Here is a 22,763-nt window from a genome sequence, read left to right as displayed (position 1 = left end):
AAAAGGGCGCCTTGTCTTTCCCCCAGAAAGTAAAAAGTAGGACAAGAGCATGCTGGGTAATCACGTTCCAGCAGAAGGAGAACCGATCAAGGCCGAGCAGAGGTTTGATTTAGGCCCAGGGGGGGTTCCAGGTTGATTAATTGTAGTTGTGCAATAAGGGACACCAGCCCAATTCAACATGTCCTCATATTTAGCCACTGTGCTGTGTTTATGTGTAGTTTGGTGTCTTGAAATTGCCCCGAGAGAAGAAACAGACCACGACTTCGCCTCCACCTCTGAGCAGCTGCGACGACACGTTCCGCACTGTAACCCAGAATTCAAACAGGTCCAGAGGATCCAAAACCAACGGGCCGTTATATCTAGCTGACCACGTGAAACGTAGGCGGACTTGGGTGGCGAGCGCTTTAGTTATGAGTGAATCGGACTGAAATGTTAGCGTTAAAAGCTCGAGGAAGTGAAAGCACACCGTGAGAAAGGAGGCAGAGCTTCAAAGCAGAGGGGAGGGCAGAGCAGAGGCTGCCTGTTTTTCCTAATTATTTTCCAGAATTTAACTGGTGGACTGAGTGAATTTATTGTGTCATTATTCCATAAACTGTTAGCAAAGCAGGCACAAGTGTGACATTCCGGCCACTGTGGGTCGCATTTGAATTTGAATTGCGTGTGAATTCCGTGCGTCTCCCACCCAACTAGAGACCACCGCACACGCACACTCAGGCCCGATAAAGAGGCTCTTACACCCTGAGGAAGTCTGTGTTGGGTCTTTTGGGGGGACAATCCTTACATCTGAATACAACCTTGAACCCGGGTGCCCCTCTCCCAGCCTCCCCCTCTCATTACTGGACCATTCTTCCCTCAAGCTTCACTTTCTCTGGGTCCTTCCCTTGTTTTTCTCACCCTCCCTTTGAGTTGTTTGGGCTCTCCCACGCCGCCGATCACCTCCGAACATGGCGTCTCCGTCAGGATTCCCTTGTTCGGACAGGTTGCGCTCGCTTCCTCCCGGCCCGTGTTTGACCGCTTTGTTGAAAATAATGTTTCAGGCTATTTGTGCGTTTCAGCGAGGGGGTTTTAATCACAAAGTGTTTTTTCAGGGACATAAAGATGCGGTCAGAGACGCGTCTTGTGCCATTTTAATGGATGACGAACAGTGCTGAGACATTTTGAGGATTTTCTTTCTCCAATTAATAAACGGAGGGCTGCTGGGGCTAACCCAGGCCAGAGGCCCCGCCCCCAACAATAAGGCCTTGACCAATTTCCTTCAGGAACATCTTTAAGCTTCATATAACTCCAGCTGCTATGGTGTCATTCTCTCTCTGGTGTGTTTTTAGGCAACATTTACCACTAGAGACCCTTTTGATCTAGCCAAAAGCTGCTTAAAGCTGCGTACAGTTGGCATCTGAGGACAATGTGAGTAGAATAAAGGCTTCATTTAGACCTGGGTTTCTAGCGGTTTGGCTCCGATCAGAAGAACAGACCCGGCGGCTCTCGTTAAGTCTGTGCTGACGGCCCGACACCATCAGACCGTGCTGGTAGTGGAACAACATAGCCCCGTCTAACAGTTAACTCGATTCTTGTTTTTTTTAGCTTAACTGTTTTCGGCCGGCTTCTCGTGACATCACAACGTCAAACACGATGCTCCCCATCAGCTGCTGGACTCCTGTGATGATGATTACGCCTTTAAAATGAATAATAGTGGTCAACTACATGTTTCTAGTGGTTTAAACACACCACCAGTGACGAGTTATAACTGGGACCGCTCTCTCGCCTTGTGATGTCATCAACTCTGAATCTTAATTACAGTGTGTGATGTCCAAACGCTCCTCCATACAGGTGGAGTGGGTGTGTGTTTGGGTGTGTTTGTGCGTGGGTGGGGGTGGGCTCCTGGTATAAATGGCCCACGTGACATTAATCTTCTTTGGATCTGTGATGTGAAATATAAAACAAAGTGGTGTGTTCGTGTACATGGCGGCGGATGCTATGGGAAGCGTGTCTGCTAGGCTAATGCTAATGAACCTCTGATGGGTCCCACTTCACATCCTGCTCTAGGTTTAACCAATCGGCGCCACATAAACCTTGAGCCTCTACCCAGGAGGGTTTCAGGGCCGATCTGACTCCCTACCCAGGAGCAGGGACTCTACCCAGGGCCGATCTGACTCCCTACCCAGGAGCAGGGACTCGGTTAGGCTCACAAAAGTTCCTGTAAATGGACGTTCAGGGAGGTTCCTGCAATGGAGACGCACACCAACGACCCCAGCCCTGCAACATTACTCCACTTAAAAGAGTCAAGAGCCCCTCTTCCACAGCAGGAACCGCATCAAACACCTAGAATTTTAAAAAACCTCTATGGATGTTGAGTTTAATCTCAACGAGGAAGAAACTCGGCCAGCCGTTGAGTCAGCAAGTTCCATATTATAGCGTACAAGCTAGCAGAGCTAAACGCAGACATGCGGCAAAACAAATTGAGGAAAAGTTGAAACCCATTAAGCGGCTGTTGTCCCTCCCCCCACACAGCCTCGGCTTGATTTGAATCAACTTCTCGGAACTTTGAGGTGTGGTGGAAACAGAAAACCCACAAACAGGACTTCCTGGAACTGTTGGTGGATTGATTGTGCTATTCAAGCTCCTCTTCTTTTCTGGACCGTGTTAAAGATTTGCACCAATGTAATTTGTGCAATGTAGTTCAAAACCAGCCGACAGATCCTCCCCCTTCATTCAAGCTGCACCTGATTACCACTTTCCTGGCCGTCTTGAGGAATAATTGATCGGCCAAACAGTGGCTCCTGGCTCCGTTATTCACAGGCAGATTAATGATTCATTCACGTCTCGTTTAATCACGTCAGCTCCAAATCCAGAAATGCTGACACCAAAACCCAACAGCTGACAACGGTTGTCTGGGCGCCAAAGAGAGGAAAATAAGAAAGCTGAGATAAAACGTTCAAGAGAAAAGAGTGAGGAAATCCCCCGTTCAGCTCACTTTTGGCTGACTTCTTCCATATTTCCACAGGTCTGACGTGGATTGTGGGATGAGACAGGACTTTCTGTCGTGAACCGGACCAGATTTCCTGGATTTTTCTTGCGGGTATACTGAGAAGCCGCACCGGTTAGGTAACAGGGCAGAAAACAAGGGAGATGGGTCGAGGAGAGAGAGCCATGAGGAGCAGGAAGTGGCCAGAAACCACCAAAATGAAGTGAAGGAAAAGCAGTTAAAAGGGATGGGAGAGAGGACGGAGGTAGAAACTCAGGAGGGGAAGAAACGGATGAATCAATCCTGATGGCGAGTGCGTGCACGAGCAATGGAGGTGGACTGGAAATAAAGAATGCAGAGGATTTTTCCCCCTTGGTGGTGACAAGTTGAGAGGCAGCGATTAATGTCCTGAGTGGACCCAAGAGAGGGAAGGAAAAAACCAGTAAGTGGAGCCTGCCGAGCCAGCACAGGGGCCCGGCTGCGGCGCGGAGCGGCACATTTCTGAGGGTCGACAGTGGAAGGTGTAGCCGGCGGGGGGGTGGGTGGGGGGGGGTGGGGGGGGAGTTAATAGCTGTTCTTCTGCGCTGGCGGGCAGGTCGAGGGCGCCGAGGGGAGCTGGGAAAGGTGAAAGTTAGAGAGTCAGAGCTGGCTGGGGGAAAGGGGGGTCCAGCATGCAAACTGGCAAAGACTCCCAGGCCACGCTGCCAAGGGGGGGGGGCACGAAGCAGTCATTTCACACGTACAGCTGTTGGCTGCTGCTCATGACAGGAACCAAGAGCGTCAATAATTATTCATTTACCATGTGACACATCTTTACGTGTGCTTTTAATGAGGCGGTGGGGGGGGTGGGGGGGTTGAACCTGTCTGTTTCCTCTCACTCAAATATGCCAGTAGTTGGGCCGCTCTCCACAGCAGCATTTGCATAGATTTGTCTGTGACTGCGGGATGCAAAAAGAGAGCGGCTAGAAAGTGATTTATAGATGTGATTGGACCCAGCAGAGGGCTGATATTTAGTGGTGAGACTAAAGTCCATTTAGTGTCAATTACTGAGACTAAAAACCTTTTCAACCACATTAAACTCCTAATAATACAAAAGCACACTCATACCTGAGGGTCCGCGTGACATGTTGGATACTCATCAGAGTGAGTGAGGATGATTATTATTTGCCTGGTTCAGCATTTTCATTCCGGACTCACTGGATCCAAATGGTATTTGGGCCCGTTTGCCACCCAACAGGGATCGACCACAGCGTCCCTGGAACGCTAACCTCTCTGCTGCTGCCCAAGGGTGGACGGCTGCTGAGCCCGCGTCAAGGGAACGCAAAGAGAAAGCAAGATGGCAGAAGGTGAGAGGAGGCAAAGCGAGCGCTGGGATGTAACGACGGGCCGGGAATCGGGCCGGGAATCGGGCCTGGGCTGCAGCGGGAGCGCTAGCAGCTGCCCGCGGCTATAAAAGGACACAGATGTGAGCACAGCCGCGCTAATACACACCAGCACCAACAACAAAGATTTTACCTGTTGGGGGCCAAAACTCAACACACACACACACACACACACACACACACACACACACACACACACACACACACACACACAGAAGAAAGGCCATAGTTTTTGACCCGGCAGTCTTTGTTCTGAGTGGGTTGTGTGTGTGTGTGTGTGTGTGTGGTGGTGGTGGGGTAGCCAGGCAGAAAAATGTTTAAATACGCCTTAAAAAGGTCAGAGGGTCAACGCACAAACAGGCCTACGTGGGTTTGAAAGGCCCAGGAAGCAGATTGATCAGCATTGTTCAGGCTCTGTGATCAATACACGAGGCTCCTGGGTCTCTGTGGCCCAGCTTTAATGATCTATGGTTCTGCTGGCTGAACCACAAATAAACGCTGATGGACCACTTTCTCGGAGCGCCATCAACCGACGTTTTAGGGGGGAATTTGGAATTTGGAACGTTTCAGGGAGCCTCAGCTCTTCGGTGGCTGAGCGGCCTGAAGAGACTGGCGGCGATGCTGGAAATGAATCTGCAAACATTTACAGTTTACAGTACGGTTGCAGCATATCTGATAAGAAAGAGAAAATAAACATTCTTATGAGGCCTTGAGATGTTGCCAACACAACAAAGACAAAGCCTCAGAGGTCGTATGCAGCAGTGTGTGTGGTTAAGATATGACTATTATTAGTCTACTTCAGTTAGTCTCCCAGTGCTCCTGTTGTAATAATCGGATTGTCCACTGGGTGGTGCTGATCCTCCATCCACAGCAACCTAGTGTTGCGCAATATCCAGATAGTAGCGCGAGTGCTCGCGTACACCTGAGGATGGCTGCTAATTAATCTGACATCAATGGGGAGACTGGAGTGGCCAGAAAATATCCACATAACCACGGAGATATCACACAATCATGGAGACTCAAGCCCGAAGCCCGAATATTCCAGCACCAGCATTAAAGTTTGCGTCTTTGATCCGAGTTCAGAGGTTGCCTGTCTTCAAACTGCAAATTGAACACGCCGTGCATCCCCGTGACACCTCTGTCGTCGCCTTCTATCAGCGTCCGGTCGGTGACATGGCTGCAGTCACTTCTGTTTAAAAAGCGCCCTCAGCGCTCGCTCACTGCAACCACTCGTGTCTTGATGAGGATCAACGCAGACTTAACGCGGAGAACCGACATATACCCAGCAAACACCTCGCAGGAAGCCAAATACCCCCAAAACACCTTCTTATTACAACAGCACCAACGGAGGAATGAAGACTGGAGGGTCACACGGTGTAACAGTGAAAAAACCAAGCCATTACGCACCCTAATTCTATTTATTTCTTCTTGTCAAATGGATGTGTGTTATTCTAAAAAACCTCTGCCTGGCTTAACACAGCGCAACCTCCTCCATGACAGGCCGACTCACGCCGTGAGTCAGCGACCATAATTGGTGCAACGGCGTTCTTTGAGAGCCGGAGATGTGATACGGAGGTTGTTAGCGCTGGTCAGAGGCCCAGGATGCCTCATCAAACAGAGACGGTGCTGAGCTCGGCGTAGCGCCGCCTCGCAACCTGCAGCAGGAGGAGAGGAACACACACGCCTGCGTAGACGCCACTCAGGACGCATATTCATCATTAAGCGTCAACGGTCGTAGCGCCGAACAAAGATTAATGCGACTAAATCTAATTAAAATAAATGTGCAACGACGTCTAGAGTGTTCAGAGCGTCACTAATGTCATTTAGGAGGAACGGGTTGAGTCATGTGGGCATCGTATCCGTCATAGCCGAGGCATTTCAATAGCCCCAGCTGACTGGAATGTTTCCATGGTAACGCCGCGCTGGCGATTCGCGTCGGTACGGGGGTGAAACGGCACGCTGGCAGCGGTTTGCAGAGAGCAAAGTCTGCTCTCGAGAGACGGCTTTCAGCTGCGCCTCGTGCTGAGTTCTTCAAAAGAGCTCCGAGCTGGGAGAGAACCGTCAAACCGGGGGTGTTTATGTGGACTGGAATGCCGCGCTCCCAGTAAGCGGGATTACTGGTGCTTCCCAGAGTCTGTGAAATTGACTTGGTTCTCAAGCCGCTCTTCTGTGGAGCCACGGAGTAGTGTGACAGGGAGCCTCTGTGTTCCAGAAATGTCTGGGATCAGACCCTTGAGCCTTTCTGTGCAGCCGAGCTGGCAGACAATCCTGAAAAAAGAGAGGGATGAATGCAGCTACCCATGACATACCAAGCTGCAGCCCTCCGTGGGAGTGCTGCTAATGTGGCCTGCTCTTGCAAAACACTCACTCTTTTGTGGAAACACACCGTGCACAGCAGCTCCCCGCAGGGGAAAACTCAAGCAACTTATGAGTGATGGGTACACTGAGCAGGAGAGAGTTCTTCAGAAAGTTGCGGCGCTGATGCGAACAGCGACATCTGGTGGCCAACGGGCGTCACGGCAGCGGGTATCCCAAAGTGATACGTCTTCAAAAATACATTAACATTAAATAAAGGGGGGGGGGGGGGGGGGGGGGGCTGCATATGAATTGTTTTGGAAAGTCTACTGTCAACTCTGGAGGTGCAGAAGGCTGAGGGGGAAATGGCTTTGAGACAGCCAAGGGAAAGGCGATGATTAATGTCGTAAAGGTGGCCCGGATGATGAGTGCCTGCGCCGTGCCTGGATCTTTAATGGCCCCTCATCACTGCCACCGAAGGCAACGCAGCCCTCGGAGCAGTGTGGCACTTTGATGGTAATTACGGTGACGCCGGAGGCTCTTCAAAGGGGCGATGTGGTGGGACGGGGGGCAGCTGCAGATGCTCCAGACGTCAGCTACGCGTCTGCAACTGGACCGGGGAGCGTTGCCACCGTGTATGGCCTCTAATCTTTGTCCACGGAGGTTAAAGACGTGAAAATGCAATAAAGTAACAACCGAAGGATCCATTTGGCCGCCACATTACTGAGAAACGCCAGAGCCTTCGCCAAATATTCTGCGGCCTTCTCTTGAGTCACTGCTGCACCACTTTAAGGACTTTAGGAACATTTTAAACGTGACTAAAGGGTTAAATCTCAGGGAACATCCATACTATTTTATGCCGCCAAGAACAACAGTGAAACATCAGCTTTGTATTTACACTTATGTCCCTGTCGGGACCTTTAAAATGGCCACTGGCTCCGTCTTGGTTTCAAGCTAATAATCTCAGCACCGTCTTCGTGTTTTCAGGAATAACTTTGGACAATCTCCACTTTCCTGCGGACCCGCTGGTACTGGCTGTAATCCTGAAGACGGCGTGCAGATGTTCCAGCATAGCGAAACGTAACACTTTAAAACAGACTCTTCTGGTCTCAAAATCCAATCAGCGTTGCGGTCACGATCAACCCCCGTGTTTCTCTTGCGGCGAGACGTCGGAACGCGTCGGGTTTCAAAAATAAATGCATACTGGGTGGACTGGAGTCTGAGGGCTCTCTGCTGAGTCAGCAGTAGTCCAGGAAACCTGACCGGGTCTCTGGATCTGGCAGGAACCGCCACGAGTCTGCATTAAAAACAAGTTTGGAACGGGAAAAAAAGGCCGGCGTTTCGAGACGGACCTGATTGGATGAAGACGCCTCTGTCAACACACAAGGACCCGATCTCATTCCCCCACTGATGGAGAGCTTCGCATAAAAGGAGCGGGGACGTTTCAGCGTGGCCGGGATCATTCCACTCAATACTCTTTAGAAATCAGCGCGTATTCAGAGCTGTGCAGGTGGTAAAAATAGCTCCCAGACACAAGCTGTCGAATAGAAACATTAACTATAAAGACACGGCCTTGTTACTGAGGAGGGAGGGTTCACCTTATTCACACTGAGTAAAGTAATAGTTCCTCATAATTGAACTGAGCTGCTGTTTTTTCTGTCCACACACACACACACACATAGTTTTATCATTATAATGGATGGCAAAAGGTGATTCTTCCCTTTTTAAACATTTCTTATTACATGTTTTAAAACTAAATAGCAATAATTATGAGAAGTCTGATATAATGTCCTCTGGGATCAGAACAGAACGAGGCGCTCCTGTGTCGCCATCTAGTGGCCGAGGATCCAAAGTGCATCAGACCAATGACGAAAAGCCTCAGGAGAGCTCAAGATCACCTATTTTATTCAGTATCCTGCCACAATTAACCTAGATTTTTTTTAAATATGTTACTGATCATGAAGAATGTATTTGAGAAAACCGAGATTTTTCTCTGGTTTCTCATAATTCTCATTCATATGTTTTGTGTGGCCACCACACAGAGCACAGTCATGGCTGTATTATGGAACATCTGGTTACTAAACACATTAGAACCGCTCACACAGTGTAGAACATATATTACATTTGAGACTAATTTAATAGCTATACTGTTAAATACGCCCCCAAAACAACTACATTGATTTCTTTTAAAGCTATTATAGATCTGAGAATAAAACAGTTTGAATTCATCACAAATTCCTTCCATCTCCCACCCAACGGGAGACCACCGGCATGCACACACACACACACACACGCACCCACCCCCACACACACACACACACACGCACCCACACACACACACACACACACAGATCTGGGCCTGATAAAGAAGCTCTTAAATCCTAAGGAAGTCTGTTTTGGGCCTTTCATGAGGGGAAAATCCTCACAACTGAATGCAACCTTGAACCGTGGTGCCCCTCTCTCTGCCCCCCCCCCCCTCTCATTACTGGACCATTCTAACCCCCCAGGCTCCTTTCTCTCATTTTTCTTGCGCTCCTTTTCAGGAGTTTGGACCGAGGTTCTTCCATCCGTCTTGTCGCCGGAGCTTCATTAGAATTCATTTGTTTGAATAGGTTCATTTCTCCCCCTAATTCCGTCCTCTTTTTCAGCTTTGGGGGGGGAGTGAGCATTAGCATAAAGTTATCATTTGCTTCACCTTGATCGACTGCCTTGTTTTTACAGGAGTCAGTTTCTGTATGGCTGAATCGGTCACATCAAGATAATATTAATATTAAAAGTGGATTTTCGGTCAAAGCGGTCGTGCTGGTGACAGTGAGCGACGGTGTTGGATGGACAGATGCAGGGCGGTCCGAAAACATCTGCATTACGTGTGTTACGTGCGAAGAAGGAGGCGGCGGGTGTGATCTGCAGAGACAATGCACACGGCCATAAAGGAAGCTGACGTAGAGTCAGAGCCTGAGGCCAAAACTAAAGAACTTGGAAGCAATAACGGGCCGTCGTCCTGAGGAGGGATGGATAAATAATCAGGACGGAGTTTATGAGGAACAGACGGGGCTGAGCAGCGCCGGATGAAAAGACTGTAAATGAATGAGCGCCGTGAATGGAAAGAAATCCATAAAAAGACAAAAGAAGTCGAGAGCTGAGCAGAACACAGAAGCTCGGCTGGAGGCAGCAGCCTTAATAGTTGTCCAAGAGAGTCCTACACGTAGAGGCATGAGCAGGGCCAGAATAAAGAGCGGCTGGACCGAGAACAATGAGCTCAGGGTTCTGTTAGAGAGCGGAGCGAGCTTTGGAGGGTTTATGCTTATTACACACAATTATTCCACAAAAAACCCTGGCTGGGTTCGGCCTTGCGGGGCCAAATCTGTGCTCGGTGAGGGCCACGTGTCCACTGGCACGTGTGCAACTCACAACCAGGACCCGTAACGAGCAGACACATGGACGTTAGAAAAGGGTAAATAAGGTGGAATACATTAACAACAAAGCAAAACACAGACTCACCGTTCACACCGGCATTAGCTCATCACACGAGACTGTAGCACAATAGCATAGCCCATCTTCATTCATTTATCTCCACCGTAATCATATCATGGCCACTGGATCAAACTCTACAAAAACATCCTTCATATAGTTTTGTGACTGTATAAATCAGCGTGGCAGTCAGGCTGAATTAAGAGGCTGTAATACCCAGAGTGTCCACCTGGCGGTGCAAGCGCTCTACGATTCTGAGGCGCTTCAGAACAGTGACCCGGTCACAATGGCTGTTCTATACATCCAAATATCGTGGAAGCCTACATTTAATTACGGCTCTTCCGTGCAATATCACATTTGCCTTCAAATCTGGATCATATTTCATTCGAGTTTGGTCTCTTATTGTCTTGAAACGTTGCGTGTGCTCCTTTACGGCTTCATAAAAATCAATAACTGCACTTGGAAGACATTTTTCCTTGTCCTCTGTGACATGCCCTCTATTACTGACCCCTCTGAGAAGTTCTTCAGAGTGTATGAGGGATTGTTGTGATCCACGCAGGGACTCTTAAGACGAGGATCTCCGGCCTGACTTTGAAATGGCAAAATAAAGATGGCGGACAGGCAGACTGAGAAACGCTAACAAAGTCAGAGCAGCGTTGTCTTCATTCCCACAAACTAGATTGTCATCATTCATTAACCAGAACTGGCCTTCTCAAAAACACGGCCTCTCCGACTGAGCCGGACTGGGTTTTAGACAGGAAAAACGAAGGGTTCCAGGGCGTGAATAATTCCACCGAGTCATCGTAATTCTCAGCACGCGCCAGTCAGCGGTTGTCACCGCTAGCATCTTGACAGCACATGATTGCCAATAACATTCCCGCAATATCACGAATCCGCGACCTCCGAGTCAGAAGTGTTAAAGCTCAGCTGTTGAAATTGCTTTCAGATAGATTCTCTTCCCGCAGAAATAGCCGGGCTCTTCATCCGCGCGGCTCCGTGCGTGTGCGACGCGGAGCGACTCGACATCCATCGAACAAAATTAGGGGCCGATTAAATCTGGATGAGTGCAGATTTCGGATGTGAAGCGCTCTGCTCCGCTGTTAGCATCAGAAACGCCGCAGTTAGCACGAAATTAGCTGAGTGCCTTGCGCCCTTGAGCCAAGACGTCTGGACAATTGTCAACAGGTGCGAGTCCTCGATAATCAGCCCGATGATTAGTGAAGATAACGTCAGCGTGAACGAGTAGCCCGACATCGCTCAAGTGACCCCCACCCCGGGCAAAAGCATTAATATACCATAGAGATGGGGACACAAACCCCTCACCCACAGGGAAGAAACCCCCCATCAGGACACTTCTGGGCCTATTTTCAGCAACACGTGGTGCTTGAACTTTGTCGGGTTCTGCGTGTGAATGTGTCCAACCCTAATTAGAAGGCTATTAATTTAATAAGCGCTTAATGTACAGAATATTACGGAGGGCAGCTCTCAGCAGCACGCGCGGGTCTGCTTCATTAGCTGGGACCAAACAATCGGGACGAACAGCAAATATTCCCACAGAAATGAGGGGATGAGGTGATTCTAATAGGAATATTGTGAGGAGCGGCTGGAGCCAGGAGCCAGAGGAGGGAAAGAATCAAAGCAAAGATGATAAAAATCGACTTCCCCAAACAAACAAATGACTTGATGTGACATTTCCCCAGTCGTGGGGTGGGGGGGGGGGGCGTCTGAAGAGCGAGAAACCGCAGCTGCCGACAGTCGAGCCCGAGGTCGATGAGCGGAGTAAAAGATTCGGCCGAATAAAGCAAATCAATCAAATATTCAGAGTACTCGGAGCACAGATGACAGCCACGCCACGGAGGAGGAGAAACAGCCTGTAAGAGGGCAGCAGGGACAGAACGCTGGGGGGGGGGGCGACGGAGCCGTGACCCGTCCCTAGGGGGCGACGGTGGGGGGGGGGGGGCGACGGAGCTGTGACCCCTCCCTACAGACGGGGGGGGGGGGGTCGGTGTTTGCCGAAAATCGATGCGATGCGGACGAAAGAGGGACACGAATAAACACGTAAATACATTTAGCGCCCAAAAAACTCCTTAAATCTAAGAATGATTAGAGCTGCTTTGAGAACTCCCACAGGGGTGACTTTCACTTCTCTCCCGGTACCTTTAAACGGATCACAACGCTGTTGGAAACGTTATTTTGACACGGCCATAATATTCAGCCAAGGGAGGGGGGCAAACCCACCGAGTTCATCCCGACTAACAGCAGATGGGAGATAAGTAGGGCCGGTGGAGGGTTACGCTGATGTAAACTGATGCAAGAACCGGCGCCATTCACTTTCCAGGAAGAATATCTACAACAGGAACTTCCACCGCGCTAGGCGAGCTAACGGAGAGCCCGCATCAGTAGCTTTCCTCCCACAAGCGTGGAGATGGGCGCAGACGCCAGCGAATCCTCCGGTGATCGTTAGCGCCGAGCTCCTGTCGTCAAAGCTAATTTGCACTGATGGAATAAAGCGGCGGAAGCGAGCGACGCGCACCCACAAACCTGCACGCTCGCTTCAGTCGCGCGCTCATCAGCGGTGGGGTGGACTACAATCAGCAGGTAAGGGAGTTGGGGGGGGGAGTGTTTTCGCAATCAAACACACGGAGCGCACTGGCGTCCCATCGGCGTCGGGCTTGAGAGGAACTTGCGTCTCCTCAGGACGCAGCAGGAGGGGCGAGATGAAGAATATCAGACTCCGGAAAACTGAATTCCACAGGTCGCTTGGAATTCCTTTACTTCTCCCTCGTGTGGCTGATTGGGAGTGACCCAAAACAGAATGAACTGGAGCACTTTCATTCATTGGCTGCAGGCTGAGTATTTGTTCTAAGACTGTTGTCTTTATTGACAAAATAGGAAAAGAAAAGTCTTCATTTTAACTGGTAAGGTTGACATTGTAGGGCACTTTTTTTAAAAATCCACCATTTTGAGCGGCTTTCTGAGGATAATGTACCTTGTATAGTGCATTCAATTTTTCCCATAATGCACTGCAAAAAGTACTGCACAGCCATAGACAATATATAAAAGATGGACGTAATCGCTGACTTTACATGCAATACCACCGAGATCCGCTGGGGGCTCCAACCTACTCCCATTCACTGTCAGTCGTGAAATACTCAAATGTTTTTCTCACAGCTCACAACGGTGTCAACAGCTAAATTCCATCCTCCTAAAATATGAAATAATTTCCATACTTAATTAGATAACGTCACTAACACTAGGGGTATGTCTATTTGATTGACATGCACGATGTACAACACGGCCTGTGGGGGGGCTGCATAGTAGTCAGAAGTTACTCCCGCCCCTAACTCCTCCTCCAGCCCCGCCCTCTTACCCAAATATGGTTAATTCTGGCTCCAAAAACTTAAAATGGCCACATCCTGTTAACCAAACTCCTCACTTCTGACATTCTTAGTTGCTGCATGTGTACAACAAATGCTCCCTAGACAAGAAATATATCCCATCATCCTTTGCTGCCCCACACGCAAAGCTAAACATGTTGCCAATTATTAATCATTAAAGTTAGATATTAAAGACTGAATAGCACACCAACAAAACCACTCAGGTGGCACTTGAGACAAGAATCCAATGGAAAAAAGAGGAGAAGGAATCAACAGGCTGTTGGAACTGTTCGCAAGGTTGTAGAAACAGAAAGCTGAAGCGGACGAAGGAACAAAAGGAGGAGACAGAACCACAGGAGAGGACGCAGAGCAAGAGTTAGAGAAAAGTCAACAGTGGAGACAAATGAAGCAGAGGCTGACCTGAAGGAGTGTGTTTCTGTGTGAGGGTACGGTGAGCCAACAGGCTGGGAGCGAGCCCAGTTCTCCACCGTCTGAGCTCACTTCTCTTGGAGGGGGTTTTCGGTCTATCTTGGGAAGCGCTGCCTCGCTAGCGACATCATCGCTGGCCGCGCTGTATGTGCTGATACGTCTGCGGCAGACTAAACAGGATCAAATGTCTGGCATCCTTTTGAAAAAGCATAAAATGAAGTGAATAAAAAGGGCTGGAGTGAAATATATAACGTGCACTGATGCGTTGCACTGCACTCGGGGCCCATGGGGCGTGCCGAATAATGGCTTCTGGAGCGCAGGCAGATATTTGGGGCATGACTTTACATTTACTTGCAAATGCAACAGCTGAATGTATCAGCTTTTGGATGGCGCTCGGCATCCTGGGAAAGGTCAGATCGTTAAAGCGTCAGGTGAATATAAAGCTATCCAAATTAGCAGAGCGGCACACGAACCACAAATAACCGGTGGATTTGACTCAGTATTGCTGCAGCAAAATCATTTGAAGGCTCCCTGGATGCTTGTGTTTCAATACTTTAGGACTCTCAAGCCATTAAACCATTTAACAGCAATTCAATTTAGCCGCTAGGCTATTTAGCACAAGCTAAAACACCCCTCACCCTCCCGCAGGTTCAGCCATTTTCTCAATTTTAGCGAAACGAACCACAAACGAGCCGCCGGTGTCACGATCAAACAAGCGCAAATGAACTTCAGATTGAAACTTTATAGCAGGTCTGTTATAAACAAGCAACAGGGACAAGGAAGAAACCCTGAGCAGGACCAGGCTGATGTCTGGGTGGCTACAGGAGGAGGAGGAGGGGCAGAACCAGAACCAGAACAGACACAAGCACCAGGTGTGGAAATAAGGTTTCATTCCAAAGACGCCCAACTAGTAAAAAATAAAAAACCTTTTTCTACTTTTCAAACCTTTATTTCTTCCCCTGCAAACATGTTTTACCGGGTACAGCGGGCATGTGGGCCATAATGACCCGGGAGAGCAGCCATTAGGGTCCTCACAACCGCAGGTTCCTACCAGCGCTGCCAGAACCCGTCATGTAATTTTCAAGAACAAGCTGACTTGGAACAAAGTCGGCGCCGTTTTGAAAAAAAGTTTGGTCCCGGCAGAGCTCTTTGGAGAGGTTGAGTGAGGGGAAATGAAAGGAGGGAGGGAGGGAGGGAGGGAAAGGTGGGGAGGCAGAGGAGAGGAACAAAGGGGAGGCAGCTAATAGTTGGGAGGATCCAGGAATAAAAAATTTACAGGGTAAAATAAGGTCCCTTTACTCCAGCCGTCAGCACTGCGGCACAGAGAATTAATCTCTCTCTGTTCTCCACCTCCGCCGCTCGGCTCCTCATCACCCCATCCTCACCGCTGGGAGAACGTGCACGTTCTTGGCCGGGAGAACGTGCACGTCTCATTTCACACTAAAAGGTCCTTGTGGTTATTTTTCTAATAGCATAACAACTCAGGAGGGAAGCGCCGTCACTGATCGCTATGATCGCAGGGTCATGTGACTCCATGTGACCCCCCCCCCCCCGCCTCACATTCGTCTTCCTACATTCCTCCCGCGTTCCCGACTTGACCTTTGACCCCCCCCCTTTACTTGATTCGTCTCTTAAATTTTGATATTTCCCACATGTTTTTTTTGTTTTTTTTTCCCCAAACGAGAGGACAGAACGAGCCTCAACGAAACGCCGGCGTCTTATGGCGCCGTTGTTGCCTAGTTACATAAGCGGCGGGCTATTCTTATCACCACACTTTGGTGTGATCTGAATCACCAAATAACGTGAAAATCGACTGGGAAATCTGACTTTTGGAGGGAGGGAGTTCCGGAGGAAGGAACTGAAGTTTGGAAAATAGGGTGCCATTCTCTGCAGAGTGAAAGGGATTATGGGAAAAAAAACCCATTGCAGACAAAAGTATATTGATCACTACAAGTCAGACACCCCAGGACGCTTCAGTCAAAAGTCAATTGTCCCTAAATGTCACACTGCGGCTACATCGGAAGATGGCGTCTGGATGAATCGGGAGTAATAAAGCAAAGACGGAGGGAGAGGAGGGGGGGGAGGAAAGGTCATAAAAGCAAAAGAATCGGTCTGAGTGGAGAGAAAAGGGGAGAGAAAAGCTGAGGGGAGACGGATGAGGAGCCACGACACCCGGATCAGGATGGAGAAATAGTGAGGTGCCTGCGTGCTCTGCTCCTCCACCCCCCCACCCCCCCCCCCACCCCCCCAGCCGCCACTTTATCGGCAAAATGTAACACAATTACAGCAGCATGAGGGAATAATTCCAGGAGGAGATTATAACTAAAAAGATTAAGATTTCAGGGCAGAGTGGATCGATTTCAGCTAAATTTACCCATAGAAAAGAATAATTAAAGGCAATGTTTTGCACGAACATTCCTCAGAATCAATCTTTGAGGCTTTTTTATTAGTTTTGGAGATAAGAGATGGACCATCACAGGGATGTTTAGACGCTCTTCGCTGGGCTCTTCCTCCTGGGAGAAATCAGGCAGCAGACAAACAGGTTGAACCCCCATTTAAAGACTCCTGGCGGGGGTTGGAAACAGGCTAACGCTTCCCATCATAAAGGAAAAAAGGTTCAGGAACAGGTCTGATCCGGGGAGGCCCCCCAGCAGCTGCTAGCGTCCTGGTTCCAGGTACCCCAGAGCTCCTTTAGGGGTCTAGAAGAGTCCAGGAGCTAAAAAAATGACCTTCAAACTGAAGCAAACCAAAACCCTCTTTACTATCAGCATCTTATTTAAAGCTCAAAATAAAAGCCATTAGAAAAGGTCAAGAGAGGACAAATGTGCCAGCGGAAACAGCTCTGATATCATGTGCAACACGTGCTGAATTAACCCCCCCCCCAATTCTCTGTTTCATCACTTTTATTGATTTCTCTATCACACTTTTGTGACCTTCCCTGTTTTGCTCCCAAATCACTGCACCCATTTGTATTTTATGCCTGCGTCTGATTTATCCCGCCGTTCCCGGTTCGCGATCCCCGAGATTAAAATTCCGCTCAGCGAGTCAGAGGGGAGACGTTTCACCTGCGTGTGAGCACACTTCATTATCTCTCGCGCCACTTGAGAAAATGATGTTTTCTCCCCTTAAATCACACATTTTGTAATCAGCAGCTCATTAGAACAAAACAAGATGGGTGAATGTTGTCGTGTTACGACATTATTTTAGATTTAGACTCACGGTGATCCTCTTTAAAATGTCACAGATAAAGTCATATTTAAGGAAGTCATCATTTGTAGTCCCAGGAACCCGATAAAGGAGGAGAGGAGTGTTTTAAGGATGTGGAGCCACATTGAGAGTAGCTAAATGTGACTTGTGAAATGTTTTATGAGCGATCAAAAGCTTTTATTGGTCTTTTAGTTGCTGCTGAAGTCAAATTTACTGTCTATTAAAACTGACAACTGTGATTACAAAGATAGTGAAAACAGACGTACGGTGAGATGGCTCACACGTGTGGGGTTTCTGGGACACTTTTTTAATGTGCCGCTCTCCCAGTCTCCTCTCTGCCAGGGCCCGAGCAGCTCCAGTGCCACGCGTCTCACCTTCCCGTTCCCCTCCCGTCCTCTTCCCTTCATCCCACCGCCACGTCTCTTGGCCGCCCCCCTGCATTGGAGCATCACGACGGCCTGCATTGCTGTCGACACCGGCGCCGGAGAGCAGCTACGGGCCCTGATCATTAATTGTGTTCTTTATGGGGGGGGGGGGGGGTCGACGGATTGAACTGCAAACAATGATATAAAATGTTGTTTTTATTCTCCCCTTAAAATGGAAAAGAATGGAAAATTTGGCATTTGGATTATCTTGGAATTCAGCATGCTGCTTTTCAGTCCTGTTGAGCTTGTCAGTAGCTGGGCACCCTAGACCGTTGCCGTGGTTGCGATCGCTTCAAACATCCATCCATTCAGTCGCCCGCCGGCAAACAGCTGATACCTCAGGTCGGATTACCGCAGCAACAGTTTGAGACCCGTCATTAACGCCGTTGGAACAGGAACACGTTCTGTGTTGATAATCCCGATGCAAACGTTGGGAGAAAAAGGTCAAAGCCATCGGCAGGAACCGCGAAAAAGACCTGCGGGGTTGGAGAAGCCCTGACCCGGTGGACCAGCCATCGCTGTTTAACCCCTGTCAACCTCGCTCAAATCCCCTCAACGTGCTCATTTTCCTGCCTCGAACACATCAGGACAAAGCAGGTGGATACAAGCACAGGAAATGATGTCAGATCCACAGACACAACTCAGGCTAATGGCTACAGAACGCCAAACACACTTCGCTGACCTTTGATTTCCTCAGCATCTTCCAGCCAATCAGGCCGTCAGAGACAACCAGACGTGCTGGTGCTCCGGTCTCTTTGCTTCCTTCTAACAGCTCCACAGAAGTGGCGCCGCCTCCGTGGGGTTTTGATCTTGAAAAGCCCAAACGTACAGCTTGTTAAAAGCCCCGTTTGGCTCTGCCGACCTGGCACGAGCGGCGCGGTGGGTGAATGGAGGCGGGCGTTCGCTGCGCTGAATAGAGCCGTTTATCCACACGGGAAGATTAGAAGCCTGATGGGCGAGGGCTGTGAAGTGACTGGAGGACGCTAACCGCTAAAGGCCAGGCAGCAGAGTCTTTAAGATGAGATTCCGTCTGATTTGCTCCGTTCTCCCTCCCTCAGAAGCTGACAAAAGGGTTATCCCATTAATCTGAGGAGTTCAGTTCTAATTTAATGCCTCAAACACATCACAGAACAAAAATAGGACCGCGGACAGCATCTGAAACACAGCCAGAGCCCTCGAACCTTGAAGGCCGAAGGTCTTTCTATGAACTGGAGCTACTGTCAGGGAGAAGGTCAGTTCAAAAGGGAAGGGCCGACTGGCTCAGCTGGTCCTTCCTAATGAAGCGGTCCTCGTTAACTAATGTCTGTGTGATGGATCGTGATCTTGAACGTGTCACTATTTACATCAGTAGGTTGATCACACCTCAAAACACCTGTTAGCTCGACTAAAACCGCACTTTTGTGGATGGGAATATGTTAGCCTGACTCAAACCCAAGTTCTAAAAGCTACGCTAAAACACCCAGGTGGCTCCTGCGTCCAGCTGGAGTGGAACCAGATGAGATGATTTCAAGAAGAACAAAGGAGCTTCAGCAGAAGAAGCCGACATTTCTCAGCTGCTAACATGCTAGCTAGCTACTGACTGCTGTGGTCTGTGATATCGTAGGTTAACTGGAAGTGATGAAAGAGCTCAAAGAGGGAAAATCGCAACCTAACTAGGGCACAATTAACACCATGAACATTAAGCAATACATCCGACAGGATACGCTCATTTCAATGGTTAGCAACAATTCGGACAATAAATAAGCAAACACAAAATCAAATTGCTTATTTGAAATAAAAGAATTGCAAGGAAAGGTCGCCCAACCGCACAGAGAAAAGGAAAAATAGCAGGGACGACATGAAGAACGTTGCTATTCACAGAGTCCACTAAAAACTGTCGGTCTTTCTGTCGGTGCACCAGGAGCAGCTGGTAGTAAAGGTGCCAGGTCCACATCGCCGAGTTCACTGCAGCGTTCCTGACAGGACCATGTCAAGGAACGCCCTCAAACCACTGGACAAAGCCTATCAGCTAGATTAGCAGTATTTGAGCCAGCGGTTTGATGTCGTTGCTCCGACAGAGTGAAATCAGGCACAACTGTGACATCTGCTAGGAACCAATCACAACCCGATCAGACCTGATGGGTTATAAGCAGATTAGAAGTGAGGAACTGGGGCTCGGATGAGCAATATTTCTTTCGTAAGACTCTTCCTGCCTAAAATGCCCAATAAATATGTCAAAAAAAACATCCTAAAACTTTTATTGTAATAAAACTGTGAAGTCGGTTGAATATGAGCAGAATAATGAGCAGACAGTAATAATAAATCCCTAATTCCGTGATTCTCCTGCTGTCATTTACCTGTAAATAGAAAATCCACATTCTGCTGAATCAGCATCCTGTCCTGGCAGCTGGAAACGGCCTTTAGGTGGCGCTCCAACCAACCCTCACCATTAAATCTCAGCCCTGTTTAAGAGGCACAATAACAGAAAAGTGGCCCTGATGTGGGAAAAGGGAAACGGCCCCTCAGTTCCGTCCGGCCACGTTCCCGCTCCCGCCATCGGCAGCACCGCTCGCCACTCTCGCCGCCCTTTTCCCACCTCGGTCCGGACTGTTTTGCATTTACGAGGTGGGAAAAGCCTCCCGCGGCCAAAACCCGCCGGGCCGTAAAACGGAGCGGGGCATTTCTCACCCTCCACAGATGCCGGTCTGGAGAGGGTCCCCCCCCCACATCAAAGATAATCCCGGCTTTGAAATAAAACGATGTGCTCAAGTGGAGCCAGCTCAAGGTGCGCGGTGTGAAGTCGGCGAGTTAGCCGGTTAATTGGTGCAACAGGGCTCAGGGAGCTCTGGAAAAGTGCTCCGGATCCAGCTAGCAGCCAGTGGTCAGAAGGTTACGGAGCTTCGTCACCCGGAGAACGGTGCTTAGCTCTGGCTAATGGTGCCTGCCAGCCCAATTAGCAGCATTATGTGTGACCACCACCCTGCGCCACTAATTACAACCAGTGAGGGAGTTGGAGGAAGGAAGGCCGGTGAGAGGTGCTGTGTGAGGAAGAACATGTGTGTGTGTGTGTGTGTGTGTGTGTGTAACAGCACCAACCCCGTCATTTCCAATTACCAGACGGATTAGCCCTTCGCTGTAGCATCAGTCCGCTAACTGGGCCTCATTTGTACAACGTCCGGCGTCAATCAGTCACGACCGCGGCGTCTCAGTCGGACGCGTTGCTCTTCGTAGGTGGAACGCTGCGGTATAATTACATTTATCTCAGCTTTATGGCTGCGGGTTTTTTTTTCCCCTCTACAATTTTTAATTTCCCCTGACGGCATTTATTGAGTTTGAAAATAAAAAAATGTAAAAAAAGGAAGAGGGGGGGGGGGGGGTTCTGCCATGCTACGAGAATTCTTTTTTCCATTTACGAGCCAAATGTAAATTAGCAGATAGTTAATTCTGCTATGTGCCGATTGCTAATAGACTTATGGATAATGTGGACTATTAGCAACTGTTTAATTCAATGGAAAAGAGCCATTTTTAAAATAAAATTATTAAAACTATCTTTCAACCAAATTTGCCGCACTAGTTGACTTTGGACCGTTTGGCAGCTGTTTACAGATCGGCTGACAGACTTTGTTCGACTTTTATCCCCAGGTCATCAGCCCTAAACTGCACTTTTAACCGTTATGTTGGGTTAAAAGCGGCTCCTGGGCAGCAGCACTTGTCCGGCTTGACGCCGGCGCCATCAGCCACGTCAGCGAGGTGGGGGGGGAACGTTAACTGAGCACTTCCATATTCAGTGACTAGTAAAAGCAGCCGAGTCTGGAGCCTCTGCTCAATATGCGTACTTGTCTGTACTTGTCTTCAGCCAAGTACTGTTCCAATTAAGAAGTACACAACCTGCCGAGTACCCTCCGAGTTTCCCGGATGTGTACAAGCCCCGCCCATTTTAACCAGTATGCATTTGACGTGACTCGTGTAGACCTGGAACAGCTCGGTATCCCACAATGCATTTCACCTCAGCCAGTGACAGCAGAATGGCAGAAAGTACGTACTTCCATTAAGTGGACTCACAGCATCCCTGATTGTTCTCTCTGTATTTCCTGCTGTCTGTGGCCTCGACCAGCCCGTCAGCGCTTGTTTATGTTAATGTACACCTGAAGACATCCTCGACCCCCTTTCAATAACAAGCTCTGGGCGTAATCAGAGCGGGCTCAAGCTAACAGCCGTGATTTAAATTGAGGACTATTCTATTTGGATTTGGATTTGAAGATGCTATTTGCATTTTTATGCAATTTCCACAGCGAGCTGGCATAATAGCCTCCACTTATTGTGTGCCATGTTTATTTTTCTACTCTGCTGAATTGTGGGAGGACATTAAAAAGAAAAAAAAAACAGATTTCCAAAGCGTTATTTATCACACCTGTACGAGACCTGCATGAAAACCGGTGTTAAGGTGGCAATATCGCGAACCCCCCCCCCGACACCGAATGCTTTGAGATTAGAAAAGCTGCTGCGTGATTCACTCGGTACTTTTATCCCCCAAACCGGTGTGTCCACGGATTAGAAGTTGGTGTACAGCCACGGCGCCTAGCTAGCCAAACACATTAGCAGATGAAATTTTCTGCTCTAATTATGACTGGCGCAGGCAGCGCTATTCATCTGTGCTAATGCCGTTATTTTGGGGAATGCGGGTCAGGACGGCCTGATTCTCACAGAGACAAGATCAGGTGGAGGAAAGGGGACGCCGTGTTCCAGAAAGATGGTGCTTTTAACGCGGACGTGCAAACCACTAATGGCAACACGGTAAATACTGTTGTTTTTATAAGCATGACTTATCAAAAGGAAGACGGCGTAGCAGCACGTCTATCATTTCAAATTTACAGAAGGAACATGCAACAGTTAGCCAAGGACGCATCCTAAACACCTAGCTTGTGGACAGAGGCTGCGTGTAATAAGCCTGATAGCCTTGCCATTGCTCATCAACGTCATATAATCTACTTTTAAAAAAAATTAACTCGCAAGTACTGGTTTAATGGGAGTAAATTAATTAAAATATGAGCTAAATATAAGTGACAGTTCTAATATAAGTAGTTATAGTGCTGCATGATTTGCATGAACTGGAGGCTAATTCTGATTAGCGGATTGTTTACAGGCCAGTTCCTTGGATAATTAGCAGACAACTGCTGACACATCTGATAAAGGCTGAAAATAAGTAAAAAAGGGTGAAGACTCACCTTGTCGGGAC

At 48.8% G+C, this 22,763-nt stretch overlaps 1 protein-coding gene across 1 annotated transcript in view; it reads right to left on the bottom strand.

Annotated features, from left to right (window-relative positions):
- Positions 1 to 22,763, bottom strand: part of LOC105416826 (uncharacterized) — a 103,427-nt gene that overhangs the window by 2,391 nt on the left and 78,273 nt on the right. The gene's annotated exons all lie outside the window — the stretch shown is intronic.

The sequence above is a fragment of the Takifugu rubripes genome, chromosome 8 (assembly GCF_901000725.2).
Source record: "Takifugu rubripes chromosome 8, fTakRub1.2, whole genome shotgun sequence".
In the NCBI taxonomy this organism is placed as follows: Eukaryota; Metazoa; Chordata; class Actinopteri; order Tetraodontiformes; family Tetraodontidae; genus Takifugu; species Takifugu rubripes.
Note: the sequence above shows the minus strand (reverse complement) of the source record. Positions and strands in the feature narration are given on the sequence as shown.